Below are 10,290 nucleotides of genomic sequence, written 5' to 3'. Positions count from 1 at the left end.
CATGGGCCTTAGGCACTTGCTTCCTGTACTTGAGAGAAGTCAGCCCTGTTTCTAGAGAGGGAACTCATTATATTACAAAGCAGCCTGAAGATTACACTTAAGGATATTTTATTTGATAGCGAGTTCTTTCTTATTTTGAGCTGAAGTTTTCTCTCTCTCTCTCTCTCTCTCTCTCTTTTTTAAAGGCTTTTATTCTAGTTCCTTTCACTAGAAATAGTCTGTTCCTTCTTCCTCTTGTCCCGGGTACAAGAGCCTGTCTATTCCAAGTGTGAGCCATGGACCAGAAGTACTGACATCACCTGGAGGCTGATTGGACGTGCAGGATCTCAGGTCTCACCCTGTATCTACTGAATCAGAATCTGCATTTTAAAAGCTCCTCAGGAGTTCCCTTGTGGCATGGCGGGTTAAGGAAACAGCTCGTTACTTTGGGTCGCTTCTGTGGCATGGGTTCAGTCCCTGGCCCAGGAACTTCCACATGCTGAGCAAAGGGGAAAAAAAATGGTCCTGGAGATTTATATTCACATTAAAGTTGGAGAAGCACTATGCTGGCGAGAATAATAATACCAAATATTTATTGAGTGCTATTCTATGCTGGACACTATTTTAAGTGCTTCGTGTCAATTAATCCTTATTTATTTTTCCCCATTGTACAGATGAGCAAATTGAGGTGCAAGCATGAGTGGCTTGCTCAGGTTTATCCAGTAAGGAAGTGATGTGCAGGAATTCAAAACAAGCTGTGTGACTCCAGGACCTATATGCTTTTCTTTCAAAATAAAAAAAAAATGAAGTCTAGAGGATTTACAGTAATATTATATAAATTATAGGTGTACAGTATAGTGATTCTCAGTTTTTTTTTGTCTTTTTTTTGTTGTTGTTGTTGCTATTTCTTGGGCCGCTCCCGCGGCATATGGAGGTTCCCAGGCCAGGGGTCGAATCGGAGCTGTAGCCACCGGCCTACACCAGAGCCACAGCAACTCGGGATCCGAGCCGCGTCTGCAACCTACACCACAGCTCACAGCAACGCCGGATCGTTAACCCACTGAGCAAGGGCAGGGACCGAACCCGCAACCTCATGGTTCCTAGTCTGATTCGTTAACCACTGCGCCACGACGGGAACTCCGATTCTCAGTTTTTAAAGGTTATACTTAATTTATAGTTATTACAAAATGTTAGCTGCATTCCCTGTGTTGTACGATATATCCTTATAGTGTATTTATTTATTTATTTTTGTTTTTTAAGGCATATGGAAGTCCCCAGGCTAGGGGTTGAACCAAAGCTGCAGCGGCCAGCCTATACCACAGCCACAGCGACACCAGATCTGAGCTGCAGCTGTGACCTACACCACAGCTCATGGCAACACTGGAGCCTTAATTCACTGAGTGAGGCCAGGGATCAAACCTGTATTTTCACGGATCCTAGTTGGGTTTGTAACCCGCTGAGCCACAACGGGAACTCTTTTGTAGCTTATTTTTTTTACCTAATAGTCTATACCTCTTCTATGCCCGTTACCTCCGCGCTATTTTGCCCGGCCTTCTGTGCTTCTTTCAAGAAGAAGTTGCTGCTGCCTTGCTCACAGCCCAGACTGCCAGGGCAGGCGCAGTATTTTTAAAAAATACCACTTAATCCCATGGTCTTGCTATAGCTGATTGGAGGAGAGACAAATCCCTGATTCATGGCCAAGATTAAGACTACAACTTAACACTTGGGGGTCTGATACAAACCAGTCATTGATAAACTGGGCTTTGCTAAAATCAAAAACTTCTGCTCTGTGAAGACAGTGTCACAAGAATGAGAAGACAAGCCACAGACCGCGAGAAAATATTTGCAAAAGACACATCTGGTAAAGGATTATTTTCTAAATTATACAAAGAATTCTAAAACTTAAGGATAAGAAAACAGACAACTCAATTAAAAAATGGGCCATATGGTTGCCAAGGGGGAGGGGCAGGGAGTGGGATAGACTGGGAATTGGGGGTTAGTAGATGTAAACTATTACATTTAGAATGGATGGGCAGTGAGACCTTATTGTCTAGCACAGGGGACCATGTCCAGTCTCTTGGGATAGGAGTCCAAGAAAGGAAATGTATATGTATATATGACTGGGTCACTTTGCTGTACAGCAGAACTTGGCACAACACTGTAAATCAACTACACTTTAACAAAAAAAAAATTCAAAAAAAATGGGCCAAAGACATTAATAGATACCTCACCAAAGATACACAGATGGTAAATAATCCTATGAAAAGATGCTCACATAATATGTCATCAGAGAAATGCAAATTAAATACATTAGATTCACCAAAATCTGGAACGCTGACAACAGTAAATGCTGGTGAGGATGTGGAGCAACAGGGACTCTAATTCATTGTTGGTGGGACTGCCACATGGTCCAGCCACTTCGGGAGACAGCTCGTGGTTGCTTGCAAAACGAAGTATACTCTTCCCATATGATCCAGCAGTCTTGCTCCTTGTGTTTAACCAAAGGGGCTTGAAAACTTATGTCCACACCAAAAACATTCACATGGATGTTTATAGCAGCTTTGTTCATAATTGCCAAAACTTGGAAGTAACCAAGATGTCCTTCCGTAGATGAATGGGTAAATAAGCAGTGGTATATCCAGACAATGGAATATTATTCAACACCAAAAAGAAATGAGCTATCAAGCCATGAGCACATGGAGGAAATTTAAAAGCATGTTATTCAGTAAAAGAAGTCGACTGGAATAGCTACGTACTTGAAATTATGTAGTATGATTCCAATGATATGACGTTCTGGAAAAGCAAAACTATGGAGACCGTAAAAAGACCAGTGGTTGCCAGGGGTTGGAAGTAGGGGAGTCAAGATGAATAGGCAAAGCATAAAGGAATTTTAGAGCGGTGAAAATACTCTGTATGTTACTGTAATGATGGATCCATGTAATTATACGTTTGTCCAAACCCATAGAATGCACAAAACCAAAAGTGAACTCTAAACTGTGGACTTTGGGTGATTATGATGTGTCAGTGTAGGTTCACCAGTTGTAAGAAATGTGCCACTTGGGGTGGTGTCGGGGGGAAAATGTTGATGAGGGAGGCTGTGCACCTGTGTGGAGAGGGGGTATAGTCTCTGTACTTTCCTCTCAGTTTTGCTGTGGCCTAAAATTGCTCTAAAAATGCATACTCTTTAAACATAAGTAAGCCAAGCCACTAGGAGTCTCACTCAATGGTTTTTATTTTTTATTTATTTATTTTTTTGTCTTTTGTCTTTTTGTTGTTGTTGTTGCTATTTCTTGGGCCGCTCCTGCGGCATATGGAGGTTCCCAGGCTAGGGGTTGAATCGGAGCTGTAGCCACCGGCCTACACCAGAGCCACAGCAACGCGGGATCCGAGCCGCGTCTGCAACCTACACCACAGCTCACGGCAACGCCGGATCGTTAACCCACTGAGCAAGGGCAGGGACCGAACCCGCAACCTCATGGTTCCTAGTCGGATTCGTTAACCACTGCGCCACGACGGGAACTCCCACTCAATGGTTTTTAAATGAAACAGCTTGGAAAGAATTTGCTAGTTGTTAGGGGAAGAAGCAGGTGGGGGGCCAGATGAGTCATGTGAAAGGTAATTTTTCTGTAAAAAGACACTTGAGCTTCTGCTCTTATAGTGTCTAGACCACACCTTAAGTTCAGGTCCACTCTCCCATGATTTTTCCAGGAGACCCAAGCCTATGATGGCTCTGTCTCTTGGATTTTCCAAAGCGTCTCCTTGGAAGCTCTGTGATAATCCTGTTTTAGCTGAGCCAGCTTGAATGAGTTTCTATTGTTTATTATCATTAGAAACCGAACTACAGTGACACCCATTCGCAGATTTGGGAACACTTATGTATCTCCTTGAGAGATCCTGTCTCTAAGCCAAATACCCTCAATTCAGTCTGTTGATATTCGTGCCTGTGTCCCTCCGCTCCCTTTCTTGGTCCTTCCTCTCTGGACGATACAGTTGAGGCCTTCAAAAATGGACTAATAGCAAGGCTGGAATTGGACACTGCTTTTATGGTGCAATTCAAAGGGAAAAGAGTAGGTCTGCCAGCCTCGAAATTTCTTGCTTAGCCCCTGACAAGACTCTTCCCCAGAGCCTTAAAATTGGTTCTGTTTACAAAAGAGCCTTTAAAGGGGCTACACTGTAACTTGCTGAGAATGAGGCCCTGTACCAATGAGGAGGTCCTTTGAAGAAAAGCAGGGAAAATCAAAGGTGGAGAGATGGGTCAGAGAGAAGTTTTCCCCAGTTTGCTCTGGCTTGAAGGTATTTAAAGGGGAAACCCTGGTGGAAGCAGTGTCCCCAAACTCTGGGGAAGGAACAGGTGTGCAGACTGGCAGGTGACTAGTTTGCAGCAGTAGAGAGAAACTGTGGTCTCCTCCCCCTGTGGTTGTCGTGTTAGGTCAGTACTAACTTTAGCCGTGCACTCCTCAAATGGGGACAGTCCACTAGTGGATTAAATCCTCCTTAAGTGACTGAGAGGCTTTTAGCCAGAGATCAGAAGAAAGGAAAGGAAAGTATTTCATCTCTTCTCTGCCTGGTACATGATGACTTCCGGACCAGGAGCCCTTCTCCAGTGTTTTGCATTATAATAAAACTTCCTATTCCTGCAGCGTTGATCTCCCAGGAGCTTGAAGTCCTCCATAAGTATTTTATCAGCTACTCTCACCTGGAGGGTGTGGGAAGGGGGAGGAAGCTAGGTCAGCGTCTGGCTTGTTTTCTCCCTGGAGGTCACTCTTGGCTGAAACCTCAGGTCCTCTGAAGGAGAGGGTTGAGGAAGCAGACCCGAGAACTTTCTCCTTGTAGAATAGGCTCCTTTCAATGTGGGGTAAACATCCTCTTTCCTTTTTGGGGTCTCTAAGGCACAGAAAAGCAAGCCATGCAGTATGACTGAGTTCTCTGTTAGGTCACTGGCAAGTCTAGAGCAAGTGTTATCAAGTGTTCAGCTACTGACCTGTCTCTCTCTCCAACGTCTTCCTTTCTGCAGTGAACAAGGGACTGTTCCAGAGCTGAGGTGGGCTGATTTATCCTGAAACAAGCCTGAGGAGAGAAGGCAAGTAACTCGAGCTGGAAGGCATGACCCCAAGGTGGTAGGCTGACCTTCAGACACGCTCTCCTCAGACCCACATCCAGCGCAGCTCTCTTCAGATCAAGCTGCCTCTCTGGGGCTCGAACATTTTAAAAAAGATCTGAAGGTGTTTCAAATGGTGCTGGGACATAAATAGCTCTTGCAGAAGAGTGTTGCCTCAGGGATATGATGACTGAATCGGCACCGCGTTGAATTAGCAGTGATCTGGTCTTCAGGGTAGAGTGATGGTAAATGAATGTTATTACATTTTTACTCTGTGAATGAGCCCTTAGGAAAGAGACAAACAGCTTCCAGGTGTCTTGCCACAAGATTTAAACAACTGAGTCACTCGAACTTGATGGAGGAACAAGAGGCAGCCTAGAATCTCCTCATGATTCAGGCGGCCGCCAACTTGGATTGTCCCCAGTTCCAACTTTAGCATCTTTCTTTAGTCACTCTGCCACACAGTCAGTTCCCCTTCTGTAGATGCACAATAGGAGGAAATTCTAATGAAGGAGACAAAGCTGCCACTGTCCTGTCTGACCAGATATCCCCGGAGACAACAGGCTCCCCATGCCAGGAAAGGCAGTTCCTGAGAGGAACCACCTGTAGGTGTTCCCTGTCTGAGCCTTGAACCCTTGGCCATCCCCCCAGCAGGGCTGATTGATGTGCTGACCCTCTGGTCGTCAAGGAAGCAAGGTCCTCTGAAGGAGAGGACCTCAAGAACGTCTGATTAGGTGGCTCCGCTCAGACTCTCAAGAACGTCTGATTAGGTGGCTCCGCTCAGACTAACTGTGCTGTTAGGCAGGAGGTGGGAGGGAGTGTTGTCTTAGAAGTCCTGTCTCTCTATTAGCTGGACATTAGTCTGACATCTGACATTAGGTGGGTTGGAACTCTCTGGGTCTTAGTTTTCTCATCTGTAGGGTTAATGACCTAGAACGACTGAGCAAGAATTAGAGTCGATAAACGCTAACTTAAAAGCATGGAATGTATTGCCTCTTTCATAAGCATAAAAGCATCCAATGCATTTGTGTGGGTTGAGAATCCATTTTTATTTACTGATGGTGGATTTTCGGGGGGGGGGTTATTAGTCCATTGAGGAATCTCCAAGCAAAGGAGTTTGGTGAAAAAACAGGACATTCCAGGGAAAAATGTCCCCTCTTGTGACTGAGTTAAAAAAAATTCATCTAGAAAACCTTCAGAAGCAATGTAGTCTAATGTACAAAGCATGGTTTGCCAGTGGGCTTAAGTATCTTCCTATTGATTATGAAGAAAGAAAAATCCTCTGTAAAGTCAGGGGTCTGAAACTGTTGATGATGTCAGGAGGGTAGTGTTACCATGACAAATGCCAGAGAAGGGTGTGGGGCTGCCCAGAACTTGAAAATAGAACATATGGGAAGTGTCACTATGACTTCATCGTTGTCCAGGAAAGAGAGCAAGCCATTCCAGCTGACTGGTTCCAGTTCTTTAGACAGGGTGGAAAGGAGGAAACTCCTTGCAGTCTTATAGCCCAAGCAAAAGAGCTCTTAAGCATATTCCACACTCTCTGTTGTCATTCTGCTTTCACCGAACAAATTTCTGACCTATAATTTATTAGTCACTATTAACGAGCACCTACTCTGTGCCTTCCCCTGTCTACTACCTACATTTCATATGCATTATCATACATGGCTCCTCACAGCAGCCATCTGAGGCAAGGATCAAGAATCCCATTTTTAATTTATTTTTATTTATTTACTTTAAAATCGGGAGTGCTCCGTGAGTGTGTGTGTCATCCTTGTGTAGGGGCCATGGCCGTCTTCTCTGTATTGTTCCACTTTTAGTATATGTGCTGCTGCAGAGCGAGCACAAGAACCCCATTTTTAGATGAAGAAACAGACTCAGGGTGGTTAAGCAATTTTCTCATAGTTACTCATCAGAAATAGTAGCGCTGTGATTTAATACTGCTTAGACTAACGTTCAATGCCTTCTTTCTTTCCTGCATGCTGCTGCCTCCTGGAAGGGAACTGCTTGATGCTTCTGGTTGGTTGCACCAGAGTTGTCTCCCTGGCTGGAGATGAAGGAGTGGCCACGGTTAGTGAGGCTCAAGCCCCCTAAACTGCTTATTTTTGGGCAAACTTGTTATTGTGTTAGGATAGGATAGAAAAAGATTAGACCTTGAACTGCAATATTCTCATTAAGACAGTGTCTCTGTGGCCCTGACAAAAATAGGCTGTCAGTTCTTCCCCTTGTATTTTGGCACCGATTAACCTCTGGAAGGATGTGTGAAGACATAAAACATTCTCTGTGTGGCATCTTTAAATGGGAAGCACACCAGAATTTACTTTCTCTCCTCAGGAAACCTCCAAATTAAATGAATACAAGGAGCTTGGTATTAACTGCTTTTGTTTTCACAGCGGCTGAAATAACTCTGCCTTCCCTGGTTTGATTCATGACCACTTTGGTTGAAATTACATGTGGCTAAAGATAGGACATGCAGGTCAGAACTTCTGAATGGATACTGTCCTTTGTTTTAATGGGATCTGCTCATTTTAGCTCAAAGCAGCCCTTGACCCACAAATGAATGTGAAAAGCCCGTAGAAATCCCTCAATATGGACGATTTCATCTAGGTAGTCTCAGCAATTCATATGGATCGTGTTTGCATTTAAGAGGCTATCTAACAATTAGCATGAGGCCTGTGTGACCCCCTTTTCATTGGAAAGGTTCGCATTTAAGTGCCCATCATGCAGATTTGTACTGAGGAACACCAATGAATTGCTTCAATGGTGGATGATCTGAAAGGTGGTGGTGGAGGAAGATGGCAGCAGAGAGGGGTCTGAAAACCAAGTTATAAGATGACCTGGGGTGTTTTTAGCTCAGGGAAGAATTCTGAAGGAGGCAAGCTGTCTTCAGACGTTTGGGGGACTCATTCGCTCTTCGCAGGAAGAAGTAGGCTTCCCCTCTGTTACCTTAGGGGGCTGAACTTGGACTAAAACAAGGTAGATGCAGAGAGACTCATGTGGGGCAAATCTTTAAATTAGGATGTTTAAAGAACAGTGCCTGGTCGTTAAAGTTGTTTTGAAGGATGGAATGGGGAGCTACCTCAAGTCTTGCTGTGCTCCCCATCAGTGGAACGCATTTAAGCCAGGGAAGCCGTGGCATGGATTCCAGCATTGAGTGAGAGGCTGTCCCCAGTGACCTTAGGTACCATTCCAATTCTAGTTCATGGTTTGATTTAGATATCGATGTCAGTTACTCTGACATACATCAAAAATGAGGACTCATTTAACAGTGTAGATTGGAGAAGAGCCTATTTATGCACTAAAACCTCACTAATTTAAAATAACTGAAGGGGAAAACCAGTTGGGTCGGTGAAGTTGATTATGAAATGCTTATAAATAATAAAAGGCCATTTTATGACTTTCAAGTCCATGGATGTGTGGAATTATGTCTACCAAAATTGCCTGATCAAGGTCCTGCTTTAATGAATAGAGAATGATTTGTAATCAACATATCAGAGCACCAGGCTTGCTGGCCTCTGCTTAGATTAGAATTAAATCACTTGTAATTCAGAGTGTTTGAAAACAGTTGGTCTCTTAAGTAAATAATCAGACCCCTTGGTCTTTGGTTTCAAGTATTCATTTGCTGTCAGCCGTTCCTTTTTTTTCTGTTAATTGTGCAAATGGGAAGCCTCTGTTCAATGTCAATCAAAATGTCACAGTTAAAAATTAAACAAACAAATGTGCGCTAGGAATAAATGAGATTTTTTTTTTTTTTGCTGTATTTTTGCCAGGTGAATTCTCTGTTTCTTAGGTGGGGGTAATAGGTGGCTCAAAACTCATAGAAGGAAACTTTCTGAGGAGCTACTAATATCCAGAGGGTGTGGCAACAATTGGATTTAATATTTTTTTCATTCATTCATCAAACTTTAATGTTCAAAAGACCACATATTATGTTATTTTGTTTATATGAAATATCCAGAATAGGCAAATACATAGAAACAAAACATAGATTAGTAGGGCTTGGGTGGGGGGCGGGTAAAGGACTTCTGAGGAGAACAGAGAGTGACTGATCACAGGTATGGGGTTTCTTTTTGAGGGAATGAAAACATTCTAAAATCATTTGTGGTGATGGTCACGCAACCCCGTGACTATACTAAAAACTGTTAAATTACATACTTCGCATAGGTGGATTGGAAGGTATGCGAACTATATCTCGGTAATTGTGGAGCTGTGGTGTGAGTCCGAAACTGTTCTGGGCACTAGAAATAGAAGGTTCCCAAGACTAAATCCTTGCCCTCTGAGAGCTTGCATTCCAGTGGGAAAGCCAGATAATGAATGTGTGAGCCAACAAGTCAAAGCATAACTTTAGGAGATAGTACGCTGAAGGAAAACGAAGCAAGATAAGGAAATAGAGAGTGATGTGTGTGCCTGCACACGTGTGTATGTGTGTTTGTGTGTGTGTATAGCATATCTGTGTTTGTGTGTAGTGTGTGCCTATGTGTGTGTGTGTGTGCACACCTTTTCTATTTTAGATAGCGTGAATAGGGCAGGATCTTTCTGGGCTTTTGAGCAGAGATCTCAATGAAATGAAAGAATGAGCCATCCTGATAACTGGGCAGGAATATTTTTGGCTTGTGCAACGAAGAGAGACAGGGCGCTGGTGGGAAATAAAGTTGGAGAAGTTGGCAGGAGTCAGGTTATGCAGGGTCATAACCATGGTAATAATATCTGTGAATTCTTTTAAGAGCTCAGTCTTAGCAGGGAGAATCACCCCTAACTTTGCCTGACTTTCTTGCAGTCCATAAGTCCTTTTTACAACTGTTATCTGAGCTCACAACAATAGAAGTTGCAATTAGTCATCTCAGTCTAGAGATAAGGAAAATGTGGGAAATTGTCCACAGTTCTCCCTGCTCTGCTAGACCATGACCCTACTTCAAAACATGACCCCTGTCTGGGAATTCCTATTTCCTCAGTCCCTACGTCAGCACTTGGTGCAAGACATCGGCCCAGTCAATGTTTACGAAATTGACATCTGTGACGTCACAAAAAAAGTGGACAACCAAGCCAGGACTAAAGTTCTGGTCATCTCATTCCACACTGCCTTCTGTTTATGCTGACTCACATGGCCGTGTTGCTCTTCCCATGGAATCACAGGATGCTGCGGATGACAGAGTCTTCAGGGGTCACCTTCCCCGTAGGTTGACGTTTATGTGCTTCAAAGCCTGGGCGAGTTT

General features: G+C 43.7%; 1 non-coding gene across 1 annotated transcript; it reads right to left on the bottom strand.

The window, feature by feature from the left end:
* Window positions 1–6,814: 6,814 nt before the first annotated feature.
* On the bottom strand, window positions 6,815–6,923 carry LOC125112224 (U6 spliceosomal RNA). Its single transcript, XR_007131033.1, has one exon. It is a non-coding gene; the product is annotated as a U6 spliceosomal RNA (small nuclear RNA).
* Window positions 6,924–10,290: the final 3,367 nt, after the last annotated feature.

Source organism: Phacochoerus africanus, chromosome 11, assembly GCF_016906955.1.
Source record: "Phacochoerus africanus isolate WHEZ1 chromosome 11, ROS_Pafr_v1, whole genome shotgun sequence".
In the NCBI taxonomy this organism is placed as follows: Eukaryota; Metazoa; Chordata; class Mammalia; order Artiodactyla; family Suidae; genus Phacochoerus; species Phacochoerus africanus.
The sequence above is the reverse complement of the archived record's forward strand: the minus strand, read 5'-3'. Positions and strand labels throughout refer to the sequence as shown.